The sequence below is a fragment of the Pinus tabuliformis genome, chromosome 8, assembly GCF_031772625.1.
Source record: "Pinus tabuliformis cultivar Carrire ecotype Pingquan chromosome 8, CPIR1, whole genome shotgun sequence".
In the NCBI taxonomy this organism is placed as follows: Eukaryota; Viridiplantae; Streptophyta; class Pinopsida; order Pinales; family Pinaceae; genus Pinus; species Pinus tabuliformis.
Window position 1 is genome coordinate 153,586,745 of NC_142294.1, and position 15,845 is coordinate 153,602,589.

A 15,845-nucleotide genomic window follows, 5' to 3' on the forward strand; every position below is an offset into this window, starting at 1 on the left:
GACTTCGATGGAGACAAAGAAACTGGGGTATCTACTTCAGGATATGCTATGAGTCTTGTATCAGGAGCTGTCTCCTGGAGATCACGCAAACAATCAGTACCAGCAGATTCCACAACAGAAGCAGAATATGTGGCAGCAGCTGAAGCAACGAAAGAAATTGTGTGGCTCAGGAAAATTCTTGAAGATTTGCAGGTAAAACAAATACAATCAACTCCACTCATGATTGATAACACCTCTGCAATAAAGTTGGCCAAGAACCCAAAGTTCCATGATCGTACTAAGCACATCAATACTAAATATCATCTGATCCGACATCATGTTGAGGCCAAAACAATCCATCTCCGTCATTGTTCCACAAACGAGCAAATTGCAGACATCTTCACCAAAGTGCTTGGAAGAGAAAAGCTTGAAAGATTCAGAACGATGCTTGGACTCACCAACATCCCTTCAGATTAAGGGGGGGAATGTTGACACCTAATCCTCAACGGATGGGTGAACTGGACAGTCATCAAGAAGATGAACTGATCCGTCATATTTATGTATATAACTGATAGTTAACTAATGAATAAAGCAATCAGTTTTTTCTTGCGCTCATTCATTCTGGAGTTACCCTGGCCTGACAAGCACTATACTACTAGCATTACTCTGACAAATGACAGCCTCAAACTGAGTACACTCTTTGAGATAACAAATCGTTCCAGGATTGACAAGTTAATGTGAGGTAATTAGAGGTGAAAGAGACCCTTTTTACGGCTCGATACTAACAAAAACATTTAGAGGTCTAGGCTAGAGACATGTTCCAGTGTCTTAAAACCTAGTGGCTATCGTTTTCATTGAGGTTGGGTGATTCCTCCTCTCTGATTCGATAAGTACTAGTACAAACGTGTGCTCCCTGTACCATCGAGTATATCGTGGGAGACTCCAATAGGTTGAAATCCTTTATCCCTAGGAAGCTAAGTCTACCGCATTACTAATCGCAATGCATCAAACACAACATTCAGGAAGATTGACTATCATACGTAAAGTCCTTGGTAATTTCTCTTTCATTTATCACCAAGGTGTATATTGCAGCTTTGCAATTTGTCTGGTAAACCCACTTGTGTAGAGTCTCCAGAGCAGTCACTTTCATTCGTTTTTGACTCTTTAAAAGTAAAAGGATCATCTGAGCACTTTTCCTTTCATGCTCATTAAAAATCGAAGGTGACTAGAGTCATCTTTTGCTTTTTATTGACTCTTTAAAACTAAAAAATAAAAGTTGTGTTTCAGTGTTGTAAAAATTAATTGACCGTGAATAACATCCTCGACGCTTGTTCCTTAGTTGATCTTAGGTTGAAGCATATGGAAAAAAATCCAAAGTCCACCGATCAATGAATTCCTTTTGATGGGAATCCTAGTCCTTTTCCTCCTTTCAGAAATATTGGTGCTCCTTACATGGCTACATTATCCCTACTAGGATTTACCATTGCTTGCCAATACGGTTGTTTTCAACCTCCTTGGTTCAAAATGTCGTGATTTCTCCGCAATTGAGTACACCTCCAACTGGACAAAATCAACCTCCAGTTGATCCTAAAGTTGACCCTTTGCCTTCTTCCTCATTTGTTTCTTCCTCCCCTTCTTCCTCTTCACCTGGTGAAAGTATTGGTACTAGTAACCAGTTGGCTAAGAAGAAGAAGAAAGGGAAGAAGAAGAAGAAGAAGAAGCAAATTCAGCAAGGGGGCAACCAAGTAACCATTGCTTTGAATGTAACATTAGATGAGAAATCATCCATCAAGCCTCACAAAGTTCGATATCCATGCAAACTTTGTGTGGGAGACCATATTCTTTGAAATTGTCCTGATATTCCTCAGATCTTAGAAGAATGGTCTTCCCGTTCACATCATCCTATGTCATCAACTTCTAGAGATCATGTTGGTGGCACACCATCAACTAATGGCAATAAAAATCATGGAAAGAAGGGAACAATTAATTTTCCATGTAGGTTATGTGAAGGGAATCACCCATTTGACCTTTGTCCCTATCTGGATGAAGCCAAAAAAGTGTTGGATAACCATCCCGCTTCACCGCAACGACTTCCATATGGTTATAGGAGATCCCTAAGTCCTTCACTAGTTGATGAATTGACTGACTCAAATCAACAGTTGGTCAAACCCACTCTCTCTGAAAGTGAATCATATGTGTCTATACCCGACCAAAATCAACAAGTCGAGGTAACAGTTGACCCGATTTCACCTTCAGTAAATCGTACCTTTTCCAAAGAGAGTGAACATGATACCACTCAAGTTCTTTTTATTTCTTCAGATTCAAATGAGCTTGGGGGAAATCCACCTGTTCCATCAAGATAGGAGGAAAATCCTCCCGCTCTCTAACACAAGCGGTTAATTCTCCCTTTTCTACGGTACCCCCTCCAAGTAGTCTAGTCACTTCTTTTGATTGGAATCAACTGGCAGGATTCCTCCTTCCTTGTTATGTGCCTTTCTAGATCATAATATAGGTTTGTAATATGATTGTATCTGGCACTATTATAGATGAAGGTGCATCAGTGAGTATCCTTTCCTCAACTACTTGGAAAGCACTTAGTTCACCAGTGCTTATGCCTGTTACACAAAATCTGTTGGGTTTTAACAGAGGAACCAGTAAACCATTAGGGATCCTTCGATAGTTACCTATCACTTTTGGAGGAAAAATCATTTATCTGAATGTGATGGTAGTCCCAAGCCCTTTGGATTACAATTTACTTCTAGGGCGCAAATACATTTATAGCATGGGAGCTATTGTTTCAACACTCTTTCGAGTGATATGTTTCCCACATGAAGGCCAAATTGTCACCGTTGACCAGCTTTCATTTCCCGGTCCAAATATAGCTCCTAGTCCACAATCTTCCCTAAATGGTCCTTTCATTACCATGGTATCTTTCCCGCCACGGGTTAATTATGTGGCAACTTGTTCCATATCTACATCAACTGACAATCAATTCAGTGATGTTATACAACATGTACTGGGGGCATTGGAACCAGATCTCTCCTTCATGACCTCTTATGAGTTGTGATCAACGGCTTGAGGATAGTTCCTTGTCTTGTGTGAACTTCATTGAAAAATGAAACAAAGGGTATGAGGATAGTTCTTTTACTGTTTCAACCTCGTTAAAAAATGAAACAGGTCTCCAAGGATAGTTTGTTGTCTTGTGTCAACCTAGTTAAAAAATGAAATAAGGAATATGAGGATAGTTCTTGTCTTGTGTCAACCTCATTGAAAAATGAAACAAGGATTTCGAGGATAGTTCATTTTCTTGTGTCAACCTCATTAAAAAATGAAACAAGGGTATACGAGGAGAGTTCCTTGTCTTGTGTCAACCTCGTTAAAAAATGAAACAAGGAATATGAGGATAGTTCTTTTACTATGTCAACCTCATTAAAAAATGAAATAGGCCCATGAGGATAGTTCCTTGTCTTGTGTCAAGCTCATTCAAAAATGAAACAAGGAATATGAGGATAGTTCCTGGTCTTGTGACAACCTCGTTAAAAAATTAAACAAGGAATATGAGCAGAGTTCCTTGTCTTGTTTCAAGCTCATTAAAAAATGAAACAAGGTCCCCTGGAGCAAAGTTGTAAGTCGAGTCTTTGAGTAGATCTCGTAAAATCCCAATCGAGTCTTTCACTTGATCTTGTGAAAGAACCTTCATTCCATCCACTTGATAGCCATCAACAGTCTACTAAGGTGAATGTAATGAAACTTGGGGGCATGCACCTAGTGGTAAATTTAAGTTCCCCTGTAGGTTATGTGAAGGGAATCAAGCCATTCTCCTTTGTCTATCTGGATGAAGCCAAAAAGTTTTGGATAACTGTCCTGCTTCACCACAGCGACTTCCATCTAGTTATAGGAGACTCTCCCTTTCATCATGCTGGGGGCATGTAAACCAATTTCAAGCATAGTTTTTCCTTGTTTCAAGCTTGTGTAAAAATGAAACCAGTTTCAAGCCTAGTTTCTTTGTTTTAATCTTGTATAAAAATGAAACTGAATTCAAGCATAGTTCTTTGTTTTAAACTTGTATAAAAATGAAACTGGATCCAAGCATAGTTTTTTTGTTTCGAGCTTGTGTAAACATGAAAATGAACCCAAGCATAGTTCCCTATGGTTCAAGCTTGTGTAAAAATGAACCCATTTCCATTTTTGACCCTCGTGATTGCCGTTCTATCAGCCTTTTTTGTCAGATGAGCCTTTGTTGTTTTCATCCCATGGCCACCATCCCTTTGGCCGATCACACACTTTCACTTGGCTGTTTTACCCTTTTTGAGGAATAGGTTCAATGAGTGGTCTTATTAGCCAGCCTCTTCACATAAATCAACATATTTTGAGAAGTTCCAACATCACCAGAACCAATTGCTACCCTAGACACCACTCGTTCCTCAAAATGGAGTCTTCTTTAAGCTCTTTTCAGACTCTTTAAACATGAAAAGATTGCCGAGTGCTTGTCTATTCCAGCTCGTTAAAAGATTGGAAATGACATCTCTCTTGTACTATTTTACACTTTTTCGGACTTGAGGGATTATTTTATGAAAAATAACTTATAGAGTTTTCTTTTCATCCCTTCTCAAGCTCTCTAAACATGAAAATGACTGAGTTATCTTTGTCATTAAACTCGTTAAAATATCAAATAGCGACAAACTTGTCCATCTAGACAAGGCCGAGTTTCATCATCGTTAGACTCGTTAAAACATCAAATAGTGATGGTTTTGACCAAAGGGTGAATTACAGAACAAGCATATGTTATCCTCCTCAAGCTTGATAAACATAAAGAGGTACTAGTCAGCAATGACTGGGGAAAATGGGAAAAGTCGATAAAATTTTATGGTAGCGAGTCACTCTTGAACATGACACTTCCACTTCATCTTTGTGACTAGTTGGGTTGGGTCATTTAGTTTGATGGTTATCACACCTTTGGTCTATCACACCATCCATCACTTTTGTTTTGTGTCAACACTACCAATTCATCTCAGTGTCGTCGATATGTTCAAGAGAAGTCATCTAGTTAAAACTTCATCCATTGCAATACTGTAAACCTTCATTTTCATGACCGCCATTACCTTATGTCGTCACTCAATTCTCATCTCCAAAAAATCATTTACCTCATTTCATGTCATAGATGTGGGATACATCAAGGCCCTCCTGCGACAAAGTTACTTCTTGTCGACATCAGCTCATCATCCAGGAAGTTGACTTAGAGACACCCCTTCAGTGCCTTGGAGCTTGCATACATTAATGGAAGGTTTCTCTCTTTCGGCGATAGGTTAACATCAATGACCTTCGATTGAAAGACTTTGTATGGTGTTTGACATCAAATCATCTATTCACACCATGCGAAATGTACTGTAGTACCTTGAGGGTCATCATTATTATCAGTTATCCCTCATGCGTCTATTAACATCTTACATCATTGGCTGGTAATCAGATGATGTCTATCCATGTTCAACCTCAGAACATCTATTCACATAGTTATACTTGTACATTGAGTGAAGATTGAACGTTATTGAAGACCTTGGATCTAGTTTCATCCATCCAGGCTACGATATATTCAGGAGTACCAAATCAAATGTACAAAGGCCTTAAATAGATGGTCATCCTAATCATGGATCATGAATCTATATCTGTAGATGACTCTTTGATTTATGTACATGTAATGAAAGTTTATAAGCTGAGCATGGGAATGCCTCCCTCAGCTAGTTCATGAGAAAAAATCAAATTATCATGATGTGTTGTATTGTAATTGATGCAGGTCACCTTCCGTTTCGAAACTTCCTATCCTCATGATAAAGAATTTCACCCAACATAGATATTTACGACCTCATGCTTTAGGGGGGAACTGTTATAGATCCATTTGGGCATATCAACCCCAACTTACAGGTCAATGTTATTAGGTCTCATCAACCCCTAATATAGTTGTTACATGCCCTAAAGAAGTTAGTCATTATAATGCCTTACTCCCAAAGAAGTTCCATCATAGAAAACATCCAAAAAGTGCCCCTAAGGAGATCAGCGCACGAAGCCTTGTATTAGGTTGCAATGCATTGCAGGAGCTACACTGACTGAATGCTATGCATCACACTTAGTCCCTCTTTAGCCTGCGATGAGTGAACTTGGGCAATTTCTGTGAGGGTTTGAAGATTCCTTATCCATTGGAAGCCTCTAGAAGTTTCTCAAGTGCCACCTGCCCCTCTGAGTTCGCCCTTGGATGACAAAGCGAATTAGGAAACATAAACCTAATATACCCTCTTTCATGGAACTAATTTCTAAAAATAAGAAGGCATTCATCATCATCATTGATGACACAACCTCCTTCACTCATCTATAAATAGATCACTCATCTAAGAGATCTAGAGGCTGAAAAAGATTGAGTTGCAAGGAGATGCTGCTGGAATGAGATTAGGATTGAGTGCAAGTATTGTGATATTGTTGGAATGTCTTTATTTTCATGAGGTTAAGAAGGATTGAATTGGAAGGATGACACTGGATCGAAATCACATTGGTTGTAGTGTTTCCTCTTATCAATAAAGTTTTCAAGATCTTTCCCTTATGATTGTGTTAGTGTTAAATGCATTCATGTGTATATCGTGCTTTTGATTCCATGCTATTTATGAACAATAGATCATTATTCTTTGACGGGTTTTTGTTTCTGTAAGTTGTGCAGGTACTTCTCAAGCGATTTAAGTATGGGGAAGGAGTAGCGAAATTGGTCAAGGGAGATAAGGAACAAGTAGAAGTTACAAGTAGGTTCTTTGTCCCTTATCTTATCTGTTGCTTATAGGAAAAATTAAGATTACTTTGACTGTTGTTTCTAGATCAGCTACTAGATCTAGAGGGTTAGGCATTTGTAGAAAACACTAAATATTCCTGAAACACAAATCCCCTTTCTAAAATGTTTTCTTCTTGATAAGGCTATCATGCCATTTTTCCCTTTGTTTCTGAATAATTGTAGTCTGCTACAAAGCAAGTAGTCGATCCTCGTCTAGTTCATTAATTTGCTGGAGTCACTTGGTCTGGGCTTCTATTAGATCCAACCCCACTTCCTGGGCCATCCTTAGAGTCTTTATTTCGAATTCGATCAGAAAAATAGGTTCTTTGCTGAACACGAGTTGGTATGGAGAGTATCCAGTAGTATTCCTCCAAGTCATGCAATAGGCCCACAAGGCCACTAGTAGTCTAGCAGCCTAGTCTTGCTGGTGTGTTGAGACTGTCTTGGTCAGAGTCACTTCAATGATCTTATTGGTGCTTTCAACCTGCCCATTCGCCTGTGGGTGATATGGGGAAGTGATCCTGTGTGTAATATGATGATTCCTGATAGTGGTAGTAATCTTATGTCCTATGAATTACCCTCCCCCATCTATTATCACTTCTAGTGGTAACCCATACCTCACAAACAGTCCAAAAAGGAAGTTAATCACAACTTAATCTATGGCTCTTGGTAAATCTACTGTTTTCACCCATTTCGTCACATAATCTGTGGCAACCAGTATGTAGGCCTTCTGATTCGATGGTGGATGGAATGGGCCAACGAAGTCTAATGCCCACCTCTTGAAGGGTTCTATGACTAGTTGGGGTTGCAGAGGCATTTCATCAGATTGGCCAGGCTCTCCCATCCTTTGACAGATATCGCAAGCCTGGGCATATTTCTTAACATCCTTAAAAATAGCAGGCCAATAATAGCCCATCTATAATACCTTATTCCATGTCCTTCGATTTGCAAATGTCCCCCATAGGGTTCATCATAGAAAGCCTTCAAGATGTCATAAATCTCATCGTCGCAGATGCATCTACGTATACAGATGTTGGCCCCTATGTGAAAAAGATATCCGCATATGCAAGAGAATCGGGCACTGCGATAAACGATCAAATTCCTTTCTCTTGCTGTCAAATGCCTAGGTAGCTTCCTGACTGCCAGATAATTTGCCACATCTGCGTACCATGGCATCTTGACTACCACAGAAAATAGATGTTCATCTGGAAACTGGTCGTCTACTACCAGTGGATCACTCACCTTCGGGATTTGTGATAGAAAGTCAGCAACTGGGTTTTCCTTCCCCAAAATATCCTTGATAATGATATCGAACTCCTGCAAAATAAATATCTATTGTGTTACTCGACCATTTGTGATAGGTTTATTAGCTAGATACCGAATGGTAGAGTGATCAATTTACAAAAAGACTTGGTAGCTAGTTATATAGTGTCTAAATTTGTTTATTGCATATATAACAACTAAGAATTCTTTTTCTGTCACTGCATAATTAAGTTCTACAGAAGTGATATTTTTGCTAATATAATATGCATAAGGTTTCTTGTCTTCCTCCCTGCCAAGGACAGTGCCTATAGCTACATCTGATGCATATATGGATATGTGAAAAGGCAGCTCCCAGTTTGGTCCACGTAATACTAGTGTTATTGAGACTAGTTTCTTTAAACATGTAAAAGCCGTGTCACATTTTTCAGACCAACTGAAATCAACATTTCTAGTCAAACCATATAGAGGCACAACAATTTGTGAATTTTTTTTAATAAACCTATGATAATAGCCTGCATATCCTAGGAAGCTATGTACCTATGTCTGAGTGCATGGGGTAGGGAGTAAAATAATTACCTAAATTTTTGCTGGGTCTACCTGTATTCCTGCTGCAAAGATATAATGTCCCAAGATTATGCCCTCGGTCATCATCATCTGGAACTTGACATTACTTAAACATAAACTGGTGGCAATGCATTGGTCTAAGACTTTTTATAATGTTTTACATGCTTGGTCGAGGTCATCCCCATATGGAGTAAAATCATCCATATACACCTCAAGTCCTTCATTGATTAAATCAGCAAAGATGCTAAGTATAGCCCTCTAGAATGTAGTTGGGGCATTACACAAGCCAAATCGTAATACTCTGTATGCGAATGTACCCCAGGGACATGTGAAGTTTGTTTTGGCCTAGTCTTCAAGGGTGATCTGAATATGATTGTAGCCACTGAAACCGTCTAAGAAGGAAAAGAACTACTTCCCTACCAAAGTATCAAGGACCTGATCAATGAATGGGAGGGGGAAGTGATCTTTCTATGTTTCCTTGTTCAACTCCTGGTAGTCTACACAGATATGCCACTTCCCATTTTTCTTAGGGACAACCACCAATGGAGAGAGCCATTTACTGTCTAATATAGGATAAATAAAGTTTACATCTAGCAGCTTTTGTAACTCTTATTTCACAACATCCTTGAGATGCGGATTCAATCTCTATTGAGGCTGCTGGATGGGTCGAGCATCCTTCTCAGTATAGATGTGGTGTGTACATATTTGTGGGTCTATTCCTTTCATATCAAGATAATCCCATGCAAAAACCCCTTTATATTTCTGCAAGACCTATATGAGCTTTTGCTGTTGATCGCTCTCCAAACCATTATTAATATTTAGAATTTTGTCGGGTTCGATCTCAACAAGTTTGTTGTTATGAATAACAGTAGTCTGAATATGCTGATCTTCGATATCCTTCATAGGATCCTCCATGACTTCATTATCAAGGATTGCTTTCAACATTTGACACTTTACATTGCTCACATTAGTAGGTTGATTTATAAAATTACTAATAACATTGTCTTTAGGCTGATCTTTGAATTCCAGTGACTCTACTACTATGAGTTGTGAATGGATGCTTTCCTCCAAGGACATAAGTGGTTGTTTACATATTTTTACAACAGGCAGACTTAGGTTGGTAGGAGGATATAACACAATATTTTTTTACAGCATCGCCCTTTGCAATAGTCATGTTACCTTCTCGGCAGCCAATATAAGCATCAGCTGTCGCAAGCCAAGGTTGGCCCAGAATCAGAGGGTGCCCATCCAATCGACTCTTTGGGTTTATAACAAGAAAATCTACTGGATATTCCCACGAATCAACAGAAACTGTAATATCCTATAAGGTTCCTTCTGGCCTTACCACCGAACGATCAACAATTTCTAATAAAGTGGTGGTTGGTTCCAGGACTGTAATACCAAGTGCTTAACAGGTTTCTGCTGTTAAAATATTAATGGATGCACCCAGATCAACTAGAGTATTGGGAAAAGAGTAGCGATATATCTGAATTGTCACTATGGGATTTCCAAGATCCTCATGTTGTATTGGAGTTTCCCATCCCAAGAGTAAATCAGATAAGGTCCCTACATCGTGAATGATGGTTGAGGTTTTTGCTTTCCTCGCAGCATGGAAAATTTTAGGGGCTAATGTTCGCCCAGTGGACTAATTTTCCATGATTTTTCCACAAAAAAGATTCGCCAATTTCCAATTTTATAAAAGACGATTCGCCCAAATTTTAGAATATAAAATTATTTTACCTTAAAAAACGCCAACATTATATAGAGACTATATATAAAATCATTACAAATTTGAATAATTTTACAAATATACCAATAAACATTTTATAGTTTGCATATTAGGGATTAGCGAGATTCGCCAATGTTTTTAAACTTCAAGAAAATTTTCCATCCTTAAAATTTTCCTTGCCTCGCAGGCTTCTTTACACATAGCTCTGTAATTGTTTTAGCATATATGGGTATGTCTAGAATGGCTTGGAGGAGAGGGATTTCAATACAAAGATTTTTTAGTTCCCCTATAAGATCGAAATCTAGATAAACAATAGATTTGGGTATCATTAACCTTTCGGGGAATGGGGGAGAAGTGACTGTAAGTTTTTCAGGGTCTTCATGCTGATCTGTCTCTTCTCCTTGTTTTAGTTCGCTATTAATTATAAGTGGTGGTATAAGTACAGGTGGGATTTCAATTTCGATTGAAGGCTAGTCCTTGTTTTCCTCAGGGGTGATGATACGTCTTGACCTCAATCTGAGCTCATTACATTCTTTTTGCTCAATCTCATAATTTGAGCTTTCAATAATTTGCACCAACTGGACCGGTCTGTTATTAGGATTCGGATTCGATTGAGCTTGCAATTGAGACCGCACAAGAGGTTGGGGATTTTGCTGTAATGTATATGGAGCTGAGAGTGTAGGTTGAGGCTGAGGACCTGTCCCCATAGGTGCGTTAGATATCCCTAGAGGTTGCTGCCAATTTGTAGACCGATTTGGATTTTGAGAGGTAGAGGTAGGCCACTGGGATTGATAGGGATTGCCCTACCAAACATGAGTAGAAGGAGAATTTGGCCAGCCATTACCTGGAAAATATTGACTTGGCTAGGATTTCATAGGGAATGGCTAGGTTTGCCAATTTGGGTAGGGTGATTGGCCCTGCCATGCTACCCCAAGGTTCTGTTGTTGATTAAACTGTGAAAAAGGAAAGAAGTAGGATGCATCTTGTGACATACCTGTAGGTTTTGTGTGCCACTGTTGATGTTGGTTCATTAGATATATCAGCTCTCTTTCTTCTTCTACTTCCTTGAATACTTCTTTCAGCCCCAGCAATGATGGACATTGTTCAATCATGTGCTCTTTAGTACAGATAGTGCATGTCTGCACCATGTCTAATGGGCATTTTCATTGGCTGTGCTAATTTCGACAACGTGGACAAAATATGGCCAGGTTTTGTTATGCTAAGGCTTGTTTTTGTTTAGCCTGTAAGATGTCTAGCTATATTATGAGAGTGCCCAAGATGTTCGTCTTAAAATCTTCCAGGAGGTTACCGATTTCCATCCGCATTATGCCTCCACTATGTGGTTTGCTTCCCTTGCTCATGGGATCTCGACTTCCTGTTCTTGTACGTGTGCTTCCTTGTGAACACTTGATACACAAGTGAATGATTTCATCATAATTTTCTTGAGAAATATCTCCTTTTCCCATTAAATTTAGAGTTTCTACTGATTCCTCTTTCGTTCCTTTAATTAATATAGCTCTTAGGATTTTTTTTAGTAAGGTAGTGTGTGGAGACCTTTGCAAATTATAATTAAACCGTTCTACATATTCTTCTAGTGTTTCATTATCTTTTGCAGTCATCTTAAAAATTTCATCTTTCAGTTCCCTAGTCTTACAAAAGTCCTAGTATCTTTTGAGGAAGGAGGTTTTCATATCGTCCCAAGAATTAATAGTTCGCCCACCCAGACCCATGAACCATCTTAAGGCTTCCCCTTTCATAGTAGAAGGGAACAACTTTAGCTTTTGGGGGTTAGTGGTGTAATCATACCCTCTACAGAGGACATCAAACTCAAATAGGAAAGCATCGGGATCCTCTGTGATCATCCCATGGAAATTTGGGATGCTCTGCAGAGGAATAGCCTTCATGGGGGCATTGGCCACTTAGTCAACTATGGGATACTCTAATGTCGAGGTTTGACCTTGAGGTGGCTGATTTTCCATTTGGTCAAAGATGTGCCAATACCCTTTAGGGATTTCAGGGGTGATTTTTGAGTAAGTGGAGGATCAGCAACTGGAGCTGGCTTTGTAGCACTGCCTAGATCTAGGATCATAGGAGACCCTTGTTTAGACAGTTGTGGTTTTGCCTTAGCAGTCCCACTCATTTCTCCTTCTCCTTCTCTTAAGTTACAAGATTTTACCTCTTGTAAAGGATCACAATGTAAACTTATTGTAGCTTGAAGACTCTCTTCTAATCCTCCAACTTGGCTTTGAATCTGAGAATATGCTGCAGATGGTGAGCTTGCTGCTTGAGGGATTACAATAGAAATTTTTCTAGATACTGCCTGGAATCCTAATGATGCTTGAGACTCTGCTTTTCTTATTATTTCCTCTATAAATGTCGTTCTTCCAAGGTTCACCGATCCTTTGGGTTTTGCGGATTTAGGTGGGGGGTTCTTCTCTTTTTCTATCTTTCTATTCCTAGTCATTCATAAAAACCAATTCCTATTTAACCTCTATGCTTTTGCTGACAAGCAGGTTGTTAAGCAAGCACTTTACTTCCTAGGTACGTAGGCTCTTACCTTCCGTTTTTAAAACCCAATTCTTTCACAACAAGATAAAAAGGAAATCACTTGAAACACTCTCGCTGGCAACGATGCCAAAATGTTGGTGCACTAAGATGTCTTTTTACAGGCAATCTTAATTCATACATTAATTGTCAACCTAAGGTAAGTATTTTTATCTCAATAGTGTTAGCACAATCTATGCAGTGAATTCAGAGGTTAGATAATGGTAAATCGTTGTAATCACTAATAACTATCTCTTCAACTCAATTCACACTACTTTGAAAGAAATAACTAAGGAAGAAATAACTCTGAAAGAACTCTTAACAAACTCTGTAATTCTGCCTAACTTATTCCAAAATCAAATGAATCTAAATGGAAATGCAAAGAATCACACTTGGAAACCTTTGAATAGAATTAAGACTAACTCACTCGATCAAGAAAGAGAACTGTAACAACTGAAAAACAATGATAATCTATAGCAAATCAGAATTGAACAACAAATCCTAATTGAATGGCAATCTCGATTGAACAGTAATTCCTGATTGAACGACAACTAAGAATTGAATAGCAAGCAAGCTAATACGATAAATGATTTCTAAACAACAACTGTTTTTTGTAAGCAAATTATGGAAATAAATTAATACGATATCTAAGATCTACGATAACATAACTTAGAATGAACAACAATCTACTACTGAAACTAATATAACCAATCCAATCAAAGCATTACTCAGATATATCACACGGCTAAGTATGAATCTAAATGAACAACAATATGAATTGGAATCGTCAATCCTCTGAAAAAGCAAAATGATGTCAATTGAACATTAACAACCAATAAAGACTCAATGGAAATATTATAACACAAGAAAGCAATAGAACTTCTCTTGACCCAGCCTAGAGTCGCTAGAAATCTCTGCTAAGGAATACTCATAGTATAAGTGAAGATCAAATGCAGTCTTTCTTCATTTACATAAGTAACTATATTACAACATCACTGAGATATTATATGTCTCAAAAAGAACAATTATAGATTACATAATTATGAACTAATTTTCGTTTGCCTTTCGGAGTTATATATAACATTAAAAGAGTAAACTAGAAAAAAGAAAATCTCAGGATCAGGGGATCCTGAGGATTTCGCAAAACATAATCTGATTTTGTCATAAAATAGTATTGGTCTGCCTGGTCTCTCATTGTCTTTCCTGCCTCAGACGTTGTCTTTCCCTTTTACAACCTGGTGCTGCTCTGTCAAGTGAACGGCTATTAACCAATCCGCGTCTAACAAGGATAGTAAAAAATCAATTTCTTGTGCTAGATTTATCTATTTTGTTACCAAGTGATTTCATCCAAATTTAACTGTTATTTCCTTTATTTCAATTCATAAACATAGATAATCGTATACCTTTTTCTTGACCCAAAAATTAGTGCAATACTTGATGTACCATGTTAAGGCGCGATCCTATAAGGTTGTAACCCATTGTGCTTTCTTAATATTATCATATGTAATCTATTGTATTGTCCAAACTGCTCCTGCGACAAACCAAAATTGATTGGGATCTTTGCTCCCTACTCCTTTAAAAACTGGTATCTTCATTGCATTCGCCATGTTGAATGGTGGAAGTGGAGTTGGAGGTGGTGAAGGTGTAGGTGTATGAGACAGAGGTGGAGGTGGAGGTGGAGTGGATGGATGAGGTATCCTCGGGATACCCTGTGTAATTAACTGAACTGCACTTTGTGGTGTAGTCAACACCATCCCTCCATCGTCGCTTGAAGGGGCTTTAATGAGTGGACTATATTCATGAGTTGATCCTTTGTTCCTTCTAAAGAATCCCCCGCTTCGTGTAGCCCCAAACGTCAAGGAAACTACATAAACCTCTTTTCACATAACAACATTTTAATCCCATTCTTCAGTGATTTCAAATACTTACCTCGCGGTCCTTTAAAGAGCATTCATTTCGCTTCGTTATAGCTGATATTTCTGTCGATCATGAAATAAGTCACAAAACTTCCCAATGTGCGATCAATCTAGTGATCCATAGCCCACACAATATTTATTTCTAATGCCTCCAGACATCGCACCATTTCAGGGGTCCACACTATAGGACCGTCAAGCCTCCACGTCCCGTGATTATTGGACAACTTAGACAACCACTCATGTAGTTCCTCAAGGAAGAAACAAAAGAATGCATCGGTTTCGTTTGTGTAACAAAATCTCTACAACCATTGTTCCTTTGATAATTTAGGGCTCTTGTTCTCTTGAGTCGTGAATGCATGCACATTTTGATCAATCCACTTGTTAATCTCTTTCTTTGTAGGGAACCATTTATCACACATATCTTAGATAGATCCTGGTCTCGACAACTGAACCATTTGTTGGCTTAAGGGGGCTAGATCGAGGTTCAAAGTTATTCGCGCCAACCAAAAAAACCCTAACTATTGGCCCTTTTGGAAACAACCTTCATTGCGTAGGCTACAGTCTCACCAAAGTAGTATTGGGGGATGCTAGAACCAGGTTTTTGCATCCAGAGATAGTGTGATAAGTGGTCTTTAAGCCATTGTATCTCAGATCTTCCTTAGCGCATATTAGTATTCTTCTATGGCTTACTACTGTAACTCTAGGAAAACAGCTTCTACACCTTCGAGAAGGTCTGAGATCAGTATTTGTATACCCTAAAGAGGCAAACTATCCACTTTCGTGCACTAATTAATAACCCTAGATCTACCTTCACACAGATCTACCCAATTCTTCAAAAATCATAGTAGATTAAACATTTATCTTCATGACACCAGATAATCACTTAATTCATGCATAAATATTATACATTCAATAGATTCACATGACATTTACACATTATTTCATAGAAAACACATTATTGAGTGACATAACATAACATAAATATAATTCAAAATAATACTAAGATGCAAGGTATTTCTCCAAAATCAATCTTCATTTAGTT